General features: G+C 44.8%; 1 long non-coding RNA gene across 1 annotated transcript in view; it reads right to left on the bottom strand.

Annotated features, from left to right (window-relative positions):
• Window positions 1-309: 309 nt before the first annotated feature.
• The window catches only part of LOC138267837 (uncharacterized), a 64282-nt gene continuing 52125 nt past the window's right edge, over window positions 310-12466 (bottom strand). The window contains exons 2-7 of the long non-coding RNA XR_011199875.1: window positions 3472-3535; window positions 3173-3386; window positions 3023-3086; window positions 2869-2932; window positions 2729-2785; window positions 310-2605 (exon numbers count right to left, since the gene is read on the bottom strand). This is a non-coding gene — a long non-coding RNA (uncharacterized lncRNA). The remainder of the gene's footprint in view (window positions 2606-2728; window positions 2786-2868; window positions 2933-3022; window positions 3087-3172; window positions 3387-3471; window positions 3536-12466) is intronic.

The following is a 12466-nucleotide window of genomic DNA, read 5'->3' as shown; positions in this document are numbered from 1 at the left end:
GCAGCTTCTCCTCTTCAAAATACACCTCCAGCAATGTTCCCTCTATTTTTTTTCCACAGTGTGTGGCAGTGTAAGGTCTCTGTGCGCTGCTGCCAAGGACACGTGCGCAGTGCATAACTACCAAGATCTTTGGCATTTGCCTCTCCATAGCTTTGTTTTACCACTAAAGCAAAAAAGGGATATTTGTATAAACATTGCTTCATGTAATAGGGCATTAGGGCAGTTTTGTGACCTGGTGGCACACCACAAGAACATGACCTGTTAAGTGCCACCTACACCCCAGTTAGAAAAAACAGAAATCAGGAGGTTGCACCATTATGAAACTTTAATGAATACTCTCAGAGTGCTGCAGAGGGCCATGTACATCAAATAGAGCAAGTTGTACAATTAGTTAACATTTAAAATTTGATGAACACACTACTGATAAATGCCATGATACCCCTGCCAAGAGACAGGATGAGAAATGTTCTTACCCAACCCACACATGGACTGTAGGAGGAGCCGCATCAGAGTTTACACAAGTCAGGTGCCAACATTAGATGTGACATGTCTGTTTTTCTCGCCAGTCCTTGCCATTCTTCCAGAGCTGATAAACTTGTTCTAAGTCAACTTTACCATTTGAGAGGAAAGCCTTTGTCCTCATCAGCATATCTAGGTGGCTCTCTTCGAGTCTGTTTCTTAATTTGGACTTGATTGAGTTCATGAGGCTGAATTCTCGTTTGCAGTGTTTGAAGCCTGGAAAGTTGCACAGACATCAACAAGCTGAGATACAACACAATACTGTGCAGCATTCCGCATAGTGAAATTCACCATGTCTTTAAAGGTCCTAAACAATCCGCTTTTTATATGTTCTGCCACCGCATATTTATAATCTCTGTATTGCTGAACATCATCATCAGGGGTGTCACAATCACTCAGGACCAAGACCTTCTTATACTTTTCAACAAGTCTTTGAACATTCTCAGTCCCAAAATCAAACTGTGATTGTGTTGTTACTGCATGGGAATCAAAGCTTGTCCATTTCTTCAATTCCTCTTCTGGGAACCTTCTTTCCATGTGCTCATCAAGAAGTTTAATGAAAGATAACATTGGCTCACTACCATACTCTCCGTACTCTCTGTACAAAGCCATCAGATCTCTTAAAGTGTTGCTCAAAAAAACAGTGTCGCCCAAGTACTGTTCCTTTATTTGGCCAATTTTTGCGCTTACATACTGTATAGCTTCAACAGTGGTCAAAGAGCTTGTCTGAACAACTTGCACAAAGATGCAAGTTCACCCAGAATGTCATTCAGTGCTGCAAAGGAAATATGGTAGTTTGAGTCAGATGGTTTTTTTGCAGCAATATTTAGCAATTGGGTCATTCTCCTCAACTCTTTCATGAGCAAAGTGTTTGAGAGCAACCTCATAATTACTCGAGTGCAGCAACAGCAAAGTGCCTTGAAAGCCACCACACTTCATTGAGTGGCCGAAAGGAGACCGCTCCACATTCAGTGAATAAAGCAATTTCGTCCAGCTTGGACTTTCTTACAGGTAAGCGGGAGAACACTGTGTAGACAGTCCTCAATAATGTTTCCAAATCCCTGATCATCAGCACTTTTTTTCCAGGCATTATCAACTCCCAAATCTTCCCTGCACGCAACACAGTGCTGCTCAACTAGATGGGGAATGGACTGTTTGAGGCGGGTAGCAACACCACTGTCCTTTCCCAGCATCACTGATGACTATCTGATGTAAACATGACCATTTTCATAAGGTCCAGTTAATTGACTGTGCAGAAGTCTTTTACAGCTATAGTGATAGCCTCCGAATTACATGTACTCAGAGTTACAATTCCCCCCAAACACTGTTTTGTGTTCTGTAGATGTTACAGATCAGATTTTTTAGTAGAGGATGAGCATTTTTGTAACTGAAATATCTGTGCTCTCATCAATTATCAAAGTGTGATATCTGCCAGGAAGTGAGAGCGTATCACGCTGTTGATGGCCTCCAAAAACTCAAAGGCATAGTTCTTGCTTCTCCAGCTGCCTGGTATTTTCACATACAACGCAACATGGTCATGGATGTCTTGAATATTGAAGTGTGCATTTTGACTGCTAGCAACACATTGTTGATGAGAATCTTTATCTCCTCAGGCAGGGATCTTTGCCGTTCATCCACTTCTATTCTTGTTTGCTCTGTCACTGGCGGTTTCTGTCAGCATGGTGCGCACCCTGAAACCCAGCCTGGCAGCAGCACTTTAATGTCTTAGGGTCACCAAAGCAGATGCGTCAACTTTACCACATGGATGGCGTTTCAAGTAGTCCAGCTTCCAGCGATCACTCAATTTCTTCCCAGTAGAAAAGTCCCCTGCGATCTTTGCTTCTGCACAAACTTTGCAAATCAGGCCTACTTCTGAATTGTATAGAAATAGCTCTCCCAGTTGTACACAAACCTTGCTCCGTGACTTCTGTGTCTCAGTCTCCACAATTTCTTTCAGCCATTCTTCTTTGAACACAAGACAGCATTTCTTCGTTTGTGGTGAAACAATGCTCTCTGCAGAAGTCACAGCTTTTCCCTAGAACATTTTGGTGGCAATCAGTCTGAGCCTCCTACTATGCCGCAAAGCCTGCAAAAAAAGAGGAACATTATTTAAAGTGAGGAACATTATTTAAAGTTGGCTCTTATGCTATTGGATGCAATCGACAAAACAAGTCTGAGCTATCTCTTTGAAAATGTAGCAAGTAATTACCTGGGCCTTTCTGTTTGTTCTTACACTTGTCTATAGATGTAACACTGTCTAAGATGCCTGCAATAGAAGAAATGGCTACAGCACATGCTTATGTTCCAATGTTTCACATGCACTACAAGGAAAAACTACTAAATAATGACCTGGTCTTTCTGCTTGTAGTCACATCTGCCTTTTCCGACCTATGATTAGCACTGTCTAAGAAGCCTGCAAAAGAACAAAAAAAGGGTTGAAGAATATTGTTATATTATAATAATGTACTAGGTGCATCACAAGTGAAACCTACCAAATAATTACCTTGTCTTTCTGCTTCTACTCACATGTGCATTTTGTAATTTATGAGTAGTGCTGTTGGAGATGCCTGCAACAGAAGAAAAGGTGATTAAAGGAGGTTGTCATATTCCACTGTACTAGGTGCACCACAATGAAAATCTGCTAAATTATTACCTTGTCTTTCTGCTTCTACTCACATGTGCCTTTTGTAATCTATGAGTAGTGCTGTCAGAGATGCCTGCAACAGAAGAAAAGGTGATTAAAGGAGGTTGTCATATTCCAGTGTACTAGGTACACAACAATGAAAATCTGCTGAATTATTACCTTGTCTTTCTGCTTCTACTCACGTGTGCCTGTTAAAATGTTTGTTTAGCAGGGTCTAAGATGCCTGTAAAAGAGGAAAGACTTATTACAGCACCTGAATCGTTTCAATGTTTCAAGTGCACCATAAGAAAAAACTAGCAAATAATAACCTGCTCTTTCTGCTACTACTCCGGTCTGCCATTCCTCATCTATGACCAGTACTGTCTGAGATGCCTGCAACAAAGGAAAAGATGGTTAACAGATGATTACAGCATGTTGTCCTATTATAATGCACCAGGTGACCCAGATGGGAGACCTACCAAATAATTACCTGGTCCCTATGCTTCTACGCATGTCAACCCATTCAAATCTATAACTTGCTCGGTCTTACAACACTGTAATAGAAGCAAATGTGTGGATCATGAACGTGATTTATCTAAAGACCCTTAATCCCACCTGGAGCATCTACAGAATTACACGGTCTTCCTTGGTACTCACACCTGCCCTTTTAAATCCAAATGTTGACCGTCTGTAATTGGAAAGAAGAAGATTAGCACAGGTTATAGGAGTTACAAAAACATTATGCATGACAGTTCTAGAGCAATTGAATAGCTACCTGGGGTTTCAGTTTAGACTAACTCTGTTCCATATTATCATCTGTTTAGAAACCTACATCATGCCTTCGATGATGGAGCGTTTACATGCCTAAGGTTATCTGCTTACCCACTTCCTATGACTAATCGGATCTTATAGAGGTGAGCCATTTTTAGGCCTACTGACCCTTTCTGGCATACTGACAAAAAATGTGTTATGTTCATTCAGACAGTGAATTACCAATGAAGGTGCCTTTAAGTCTTGTTTTTGTCTTGTCACATTTGGTGTGGGTTCAAAGACAGAAGTCCAGTGCCAGCTTACGTCTTCTTACAATTTGCTGCTTCTTTTATCCTGAAAATTAATTGTTACTTTTCTGCTCTGACTGCTGTAGAGTAAAGTTTGTGACTTATTAGCTAAAAACAATGACGCTAATTCAGCACAAACAGAGTCTAGCCTTTTACCTACACAGCACTCTAGCCTATGGGATACCTAGGGCTTACCTTAGGGGTGACATGTGTAGAAAAAGGGGAGTTTAAGGCTTGGCAAGTACTTTTAAATGCCAAGTCGAAGTGGCAGTGAAACTGCACACCCAGGCCTTGCAGTGGGAGGCCTGAGATGTGGTTAAGGGGCTACTTATGTGGATGGCACAATCAGTGATGCAGGTCCACTAGTAGAATTTAATTTACAGGCCCTGGACAGGCACATGTAGTGCACTTTACTAGGGACTTTAAGGTAATTCAAATATGTAAATTGGGAATGAACCAAAGATACCATCTTTAAGGGAGAGAGAATATGAACTTTAGCACTGGTAATGTGCGCAGAGTCCTAAAACCAGCAAAAACAGTCTCAGGAAAGTGGAGGGAGGCAGGCAAAAAGTTGGGGGATGACCACCCAAGGCTGTCATGTCTAACATGTATCCGCCCCAGCTGAAAGTGGGGAGAGCTACCCAGCCCCCTTGCAGCTCTCATCACTAAGGCGGGAGAATCTGGTGAGATCATGAGCATTCACTTGTGTAGTCAACTTCACCGCTCTTATGGCTTTGCAGCGTGTTAAAAGTTATAGAAAAAACATTCTAAATTGGCCGCTATGCATGATTTGTCTCACATTTTAAGTAAAATTCTAAGAAGAAGGCCTCCGCACCATGTAAGCACATGCACATCCATCCAGATTGAAAAATTACAAATCCAATACATTTCATAGGTAAGACCTATTGTTTTTTTCTATGTTTACTCATTTAGGTTCTGCCAATTATGTAGAGCAAATGCTAATAACAATTTGATGCTGAGTTAGTTCTGCATCAACTGATGTGTGCTCAGTTCCTCTTCTACATCCGTAAAGCTCTGACGTGAATGACACTGCCTTCAGTTACATACCTGGATTAACACACCACCTTCTATTTTTTGCATTGATGACACTTAACAATGTGATATAAAACACTGTAGTAATAAAGCTATTTTTTCTATACATTGCTACCAGATTCAATGTGCCTGGGTGGTCAAAAGGTTAAAAACACAAATCTGGTTTGATTCTGAACAAATTGTCCCCCATGAAACTAGAGTAAAAAAGGTTAAAATCACATTACTCTACTTCTGCAGGCCATTCTCCACATAGCAATTACATGAAGTGGTGTACGCTGACGGCTGTGTATAAAATAACACATTCTCGATAACTGCAAACCCTTTTACCCGAACTTCAAAAAAAGACAAGACTGCACAAATGTGTTTTATTGCAAGATATAGGCCCTCATTGCAAGTCTGGCCGCCCACCAGGCGGGAACCGCCATTTGGCCGCTACGCGGCCAAAAGACCGCTGCCGGCATTCAAACCTTCCTGCTGGGCCGGAGGGCGCTAACCATGTTAGCGCCCGCCGGCCCAGTGGGAAGGAGGCCTGCAACACAGAAGCCGGCTCCGAATGGAGCCGGATGGTGTTGCGGCCGTGCAACGGGTGCAGTTGCACCCGTCGTGCTTTTCACTGTCTGCTAGGCAGACAGTGAAAAGCCGGCCGGGGCCCTGTTCGGGGGCCCCTGCACTGCCCATGCCAGTGGCATGGGCGGTGCAGATGCCCCCAGGGACCCCAAGGCACCCGTTACCGCCAGCCTCTTCCTGGCGGTGACAACCGCCAGAAACAGGCTGGCGGTAAGGGGGTCAGAATCCCCATGGCAGCGCTGCTTGCAGCGCTGCCATGGCGGATTCGCCCAGCCGGGGCAAAAACAGCGGGAAACCGCCGGCCCCGGTTTTCTGACCGCGTCAGAATGGGCAATGAAGCACCGCCAGCCTGTTGGCGGTGCTTCCGTCATCCGCGACCCTGGCGGTCATAGACCGCCAGGGTCGGAATGACCCCCATAGTTTTCTGAAGCCTCGGAAGAAAATTAGTTACTTACCTGTAACTGTGGTTCTCCAGTATTGGTATCTTTCATAGATTCACATGCTTGAATCATCATCGTTGTCGAGGTGGGAGCCTCACGGTAACTTCAAATACATACAGCAGTAAGTTTAACACAATAGGCTCTAATGGCCCAACTAGGCACTGTTATAGCCTATCCATGTTCTTTTATAAAAAAAGAACCAAACTTGAGCTACAGCCAATCAGGCGTCAACAGCCTCTAGAACACTCCCAACAGAGGCTGATTCCCTCAGACTTTCTAGTACAGGTGTGAAGCAAAAAGTTCATTTATAAGGGGAGCCTCTGAGGAGAGGAGGGTGGGTCGCACGTGAATCTATGAAAGATACCAATACTGGAGAGCACACCGTCACAGTTAAGTAACCAATTTTCTTCTCCAGTATTGGATCTTTCATAGATTCACATGCTTGAATAATAGTACCTGTGAAGAGTTGGGACCAGTTCTATTGCCCCTTTTCTCAACATCGCATAAACTTCCTTGAGGAGTTGCTTTGATCGTGGAAGTGGCGGACCTGACGGAGGGATATTTGGTGGTTTCTGAATTAACTCCATAGTATGCCCCTTGGCCACTAGATCCAGCACCCACATGGTGGATGTTATACTTGGCCATCGAAGGAAGTGAAGAGTGATGCGACCCCCAATTCTCGACCTCTGGGTAGTGTAGGGAGTTGGTTTGACTGTCCGGTCATTGCTTTCTGCTCGTATCTCTTCCACGGGCAATGGATCGTTCCTTTGCGGGGTGTCTATAAGCAGCGGTAGGTGGCAACTGATAATGCTGCTGGTGCTGACTGTATTGCTGTCGGAGTCCTGCTGGAGAGGACTGGTACTGTGGTCTATACTGTTGGAAACCACCCCGAAAGGAGTAACTTCCACTAGCCCTCACACCTTGAAAAGGGATTTCGCTGTGTCTGTATCGGTCTCAAAGCGGCTTTCCCCATCAAACACCATGTCCAGAATTCTACTCTGAACCTCCGGGCAGAAGGAATTAGACATCAGCCACCCCTGTCTACGCAAGACCGCTGCACCTGCTAGCTGCCGGAAACCTGTTGATGAAATGTCAATTGTGCAATCAATGATCTCAGCTGCAATCCGCTCACCCTCCTGTAACACCTTCTTTGCCTCCAACTTGGCATCCTCAGGCAAGAGGTCTGTATAAGCAGACATGTCTGCCCACATTTGGCAATCATACCTGCTGAGGATGGCTAACGAGATCTGTAGAGTTATGATCATCCTGTGGTTGGTGAACAAACGGAATACTTCTGTGTGGCGTTCCCGGGTGACTGGGAACAGGGGTCTGCAGAGCCATCTAGGGGTTGTAGGGCCTGGATGGAGTCGCCGGCAGTGAAAGCGGAAACCTTCGATAATAATCCTTCAACATACCGTGGAGGTCTGACACCAAAGATCTAGGCATGGGAAAGGAAGCCTCTGTCTCAAATGTGGGGTATAACGGATCCTTTTGGAGCGCAGTCAACGTATATGTGGGCTGGTCCTGCCCTTCATCCTCCTCATCCAGGTCCTGGCATTTTACATGCAGTTGTGAAGGACTACTGGCTGCACCAAACATTCCCTCCTCCTGAGAATAAATGTCATTGTCATCATCCAATAGATGCTGAGGAGGGTATAGCAAAACCTTGCTTGCGGAAGTATGCTTCAGGAGGATTGGAGATGTTTTCTCTCCCATGGTTATCAAAGAAAGAGGGAGGAATCTTGCCGAGTCTTGCTGAGCCATGAAATCTCCAGAAGACTCCTTCGTCGACTATGCTTTCTTATACATCTTGGCGGTAATGATCGTCATCGATGAAAGTGGCAACGACATAATGATGATCTGAAAGACCACTGTAGTAAACATCAACGTTACCGTCGTTGCAGTGACCGTCGACACGGTCGTCGTCGATGGGCCTTTCTTGGCAGCATCTGAGGAGAATCTTCCCAGATCCTTCATAGATGACAGGGACAGAGAGGCACTTCTTGGGGGTGCCTTTTTTCCCACAGGTGTGGTAGACTCTGAGTGAACCTTTTTTGAGAGTCTTAAGTGGGTCTCTGATCCCGAGGCAGCACTCTCCTGGCGCTTATGTTTTTCCACACAGAGATATTTTGTCTTTTTAGCCATCTTTCTTGGAGGCTCTGTAGGTAGTTTTCCCTTCTCTCCAGGTCTTTTTAAAGAGTGAGAAGTGTGTGATGAGGCTTCTCTCTCATCTGAAGAAGGATTTTCCGTGGCCTTCTGCGTTTGGAGCCACAACAAAAGTGTACCCTCACTGTCTTTGAGGGTTTTGCGACTGAAGGTGTGACAGATCTTACAGTCTCTCACCTTGTGATCTGGATGCAGGCAGTAGATGCATTTCTTGTGGGGTTCATCAATATGAAGTCTTTTCTTCCCATAACTGCCACAGTCTCTGAAAAGTTCTTTCTTAGTCTGTTGGAACATTCTGTCCACTGCAAAGCTGGGGTCTCTGAGAGAAAATATTCCCGTCAGAAGAATAAACTGAGCAGAGCTCAGGGAGACTCCCCTCACACGACTTGCAGTAGAAAATCTGAGGGAAACAGCCTCTGTTGGGAGTGTTCTAGAGGGTGTTGACGCCTGATTGGCTGTAGCTCAAGTTTGGTTCTTTTTTATAAAAGAAATTGGATAGGTTGTAACAGTGCCTAGTTGGGCCATTAGGGCCTACTGTGTTACACCTACTGCTATATGTATTTCAAGTTACCGTGAGGCTCCCACCTGTGCGACGGGGATGATTCAAGCAAGTGAATCCTGAAAGATCCAATACTGGAGAAATGAAAACTACAAGGAGTTTGTAAACCACACGAAAGAACTACAATTCAATATTATTTTGAAATGCTTTTCCATTCGTTGGAAGTAAGGAGCTGCATGTGATTACAGCAGGCTGCTCACAAAGTGCCAGGCTTTGCAGTTCATTTACAAAAATGTCAGTTCAGCACTGCAGCTAACTACCTGCAAAAAGTGTATTTGACCCAGAGTAAATGGCAGTACTCCCTGTGCACTTTCTCTGGTCATGATGCAGCTGCCTTTCATCAGGATGTCTGAGCATTCTCTGTGTCCTCCATTTGTGCACCTTTTCTCTATGAGCTATTACTGTATTAATGTGAGCTATTACTGTATTACTATGGAGGAGCTGAAGTCACCGGCCTGGAGCCAGACAAGTAGCGCTTTGCAGGGCTTCTGTAAAGAGCTCTGATGAGCAGTGCCGATGTGATGCAGAGAGGAAGAGAGACATTATCATGTTGACAGCAGGGCTGCAGAGTGAGTTTGCTGCTCTTGTCCTTTTGCCATAATTTGAACGCTGTGTAAATTCTTTGCTCCTGTGCTATCCTCTCTTGTTTTTTGTCTTACAGTTTTGTAAGTAGCGTTCGGTAAGCAACATTTAATTGCAGCAGCCGCGTGGTTACGCAGAAGGCTTTGGGCACCAGCACCCTTTTATTTGTAGATTGAGCAGTGCCGAAAACACACTCACTGCAGAGGAGAGGCCAAAGGCGTAGGTCCATATGTATTTGATGTGTTTATCTGTGTGGAGTTTATCTGTGATGGGCTTAAACTGTAATCAGCGTGTCAGAGTAGAGGGAGCATTGTCTTGAAAGACTGCACACTTCGCTCTCTGGATCAAGACTCTGGCCCTTATTACAACCCTGGCTGTCGGTGTTAAAGCGGCGGTAATACCGCCAACAGGCCGGCGGTAACAAAAATGGAATCATGACCACGGCGGAAACCGCCAACAGATACATCCACTTTAACACTCTGACCGCCACGGCGGTAGCAACAAGCACAGCAGCGGTAACCACCAAACAGCCAGGTGGAAGGCAATGTACTGCCCACCCCATTACAACCCGCCCATCCGCCAGCTTTTCCGGGGCGGTACGAACGCCATCAAAAGCACGGCGGAAACAGTACTTTCAAGGGAAAACATTCACCTCTCAACATTCAAGGAAGAACCAGGACACCATGGAGCCCGAGCTGCAGGTCTTCCCCATGCTGGTGTTTCTGCTCATATACCAGGAGTACCAACGGTGGCGGCAGCGACGACCACGGTGAGTACTGCACCTAGCACATAGGGGAGGAAAAAGAGTGACCCACACACGCAACACCCCCACCCCCAACACCATACACACAAACACATGCAACAACATTACATGTACACCCCGTAACCCTCTGGAATAACACAAGGACAAAAATAATTGAGTCAAATGAGTGTTATATTAGAAATAGTTAGAAATATGTTAATAATTCAAAAGGTATAGTTTCTTACCTGTAACTCCAGTTCTCTCGTAGGGGTATTTCCATGATAGTCATAAGGGTTGAATATTCCCCGCCCGCCTGCGGGGACCCCAGAGCACTTTTTACAATAAACTTCTTAAGTGTCCATGTTCGCCGTACTTCAGAAAGGCCTGCCAAGTCACTTAAGAATGTATCCATGCAGCCTATAGGAAGGGTTACAGTGTTCAAACTGCTTCATTCAGATTGTCCTCGAAGTGAATACATTAAATTGCATGAACAAATGAATATAATTTTTTCTTAAAAAAATTCCTTCACAAACCTGTTTATAACATAAAACCCCTATGAAGGAATGCAGAGCAGTGTAGCCCATAGGCTACCATTAGAAAAAGGATACTGTGCCTTTAAGAACAGCCAGTCCTCCAGTATCCCATCATGCCTAGAGAGAGGCAGTTACCTCAGTTCTTTTTGCAGGCAGTTATATGCTGATACTAAATATTCATCTATTAAAGCAATCTATCTGCTCCCCCGGGGAGGTGGGAGGGTTGCTTATGACTATCATGGAAATACCCCTACGAGAGAACTGGAGTTACAGCTAAGAAACTATACCTTCTCTCACAGGGGATTTCCATGTATAGTCATAAGCGTTGAATAGAATAGCAAGCCCATCCCATAACACGTGGAGGAGCAGATAGAGTAGTCAGAGAATATTCTCTCAAGCAAAGAGGTTCCTAAGAGAAGCCTGTCCTACTTGAGCATCTGCCCTAGCATCTGAGTCGAGGCAATAATGTTTAGTAAAGGTGTGAACCGATCTCCATGTCGCAGCTTTAAAAATTTCTGCTAATGGAACATTCCGCAATAAATCAGTCATTGCCGACTTACCTCTGGTGGAATGTGCTTTTGGTTTACCCTGTAGGGTTTTCTTAGCTAGTTGATAGCAAAATAAAATACACATGACTATCCATCTCGATATCGATTGTTTGGAGGTGGCTAGGCCGGTACAGACCGTACCATAATTAACAAACAGTTGTGAAGTTCTCCGTAGGGGAGTGGTCTTATCAAGATAAGATTTCCACACCCTCTTAACATCTAGAGAATGGAGAGCTCTCTCTGCTGGAGTAGAAGGGTTTGGGAAGAAAGTAGGTAGGGAAATCGACTGGTTAATGTGAAAGTCGGATAGGACCTTGGGTAGAAATTTAGGATGTGTTCGTAGGACTACTTTAGAGGAGTGAAAAACTGTATAAGGCTAGTGGGTACAGAGGGCCTGGATTTCGCTAACCCTTCGTGCTGAAGTGATTGCCACTAGAAAGGCCGTCTTCCAAGTGAGGTGTTGGAGGGATGCCTTGTGTATGGGTTCGAATGGGTGTTGCATTAAACGTGAAAGGACCACATTAAGCTCCATGGTGGAGAAGGGTGCCTAACTGGAGGAAAGACCTTCTTTAACCCCTCTAGGAAATCTTTGATAACTGGAGTTCTAAAGAAAGAGGTTTGCGAAGGAGTTTTCCTATAAGCAGTTAAAGCTGCCAAATGAACTTTTATTGAAGAAAGTTGCAGGCCAGATCGTGCCAATTGTAACAAGTAAGGGAGAATGACATCTGCCTTGCAAGATGTAGGGTCTATCCCCTTAGAGGAACACCAGATGCAAAATCTTTTCCACTTGAAGGAGTATGCTGAACGAGTAGATGCCCGCTTCGCCTCTTTTAGGATGTCCATACAATCCTGTGGAAGGTTTAGATGACCACACTGTACTAACTCAGGAGCCATGCTGCCAAATTCAAGGAGGAGAGATTGGGAGTCTCATTTGTCCTCCGAACTTCATCAGGAGGTGCGGTCTGCAGGGTAGCCTGAGATGTGGCCGGAGTGATCGGTGAAGGAGAAACGAAAATCACCACTGCATCGGCCACTCTGGTGCAATGAGGATCATCGTGGCTGACGTCATCAAGAGT

The sequence above is a fragment of the Pleurodeles waltl genome, chromosome 12 (genome assembly GCF_031143425.1).
Source record: "Pleurodeles waltl isolate 20211129_DDA chromosome 12, aPleWal1.hap1.20221129, whole genome shotgun sequence".
Taxonomy (NCBI): domain Eukaryota; kingdom Metazoa; phylum Chordata; class Amphibia; order Caudata; family Salamandridae; genus Pleurodeles; species Pleurodeles waltl.
This window is presented reverse-complemented; position numbering and strand designations above follow the sequence as displayed.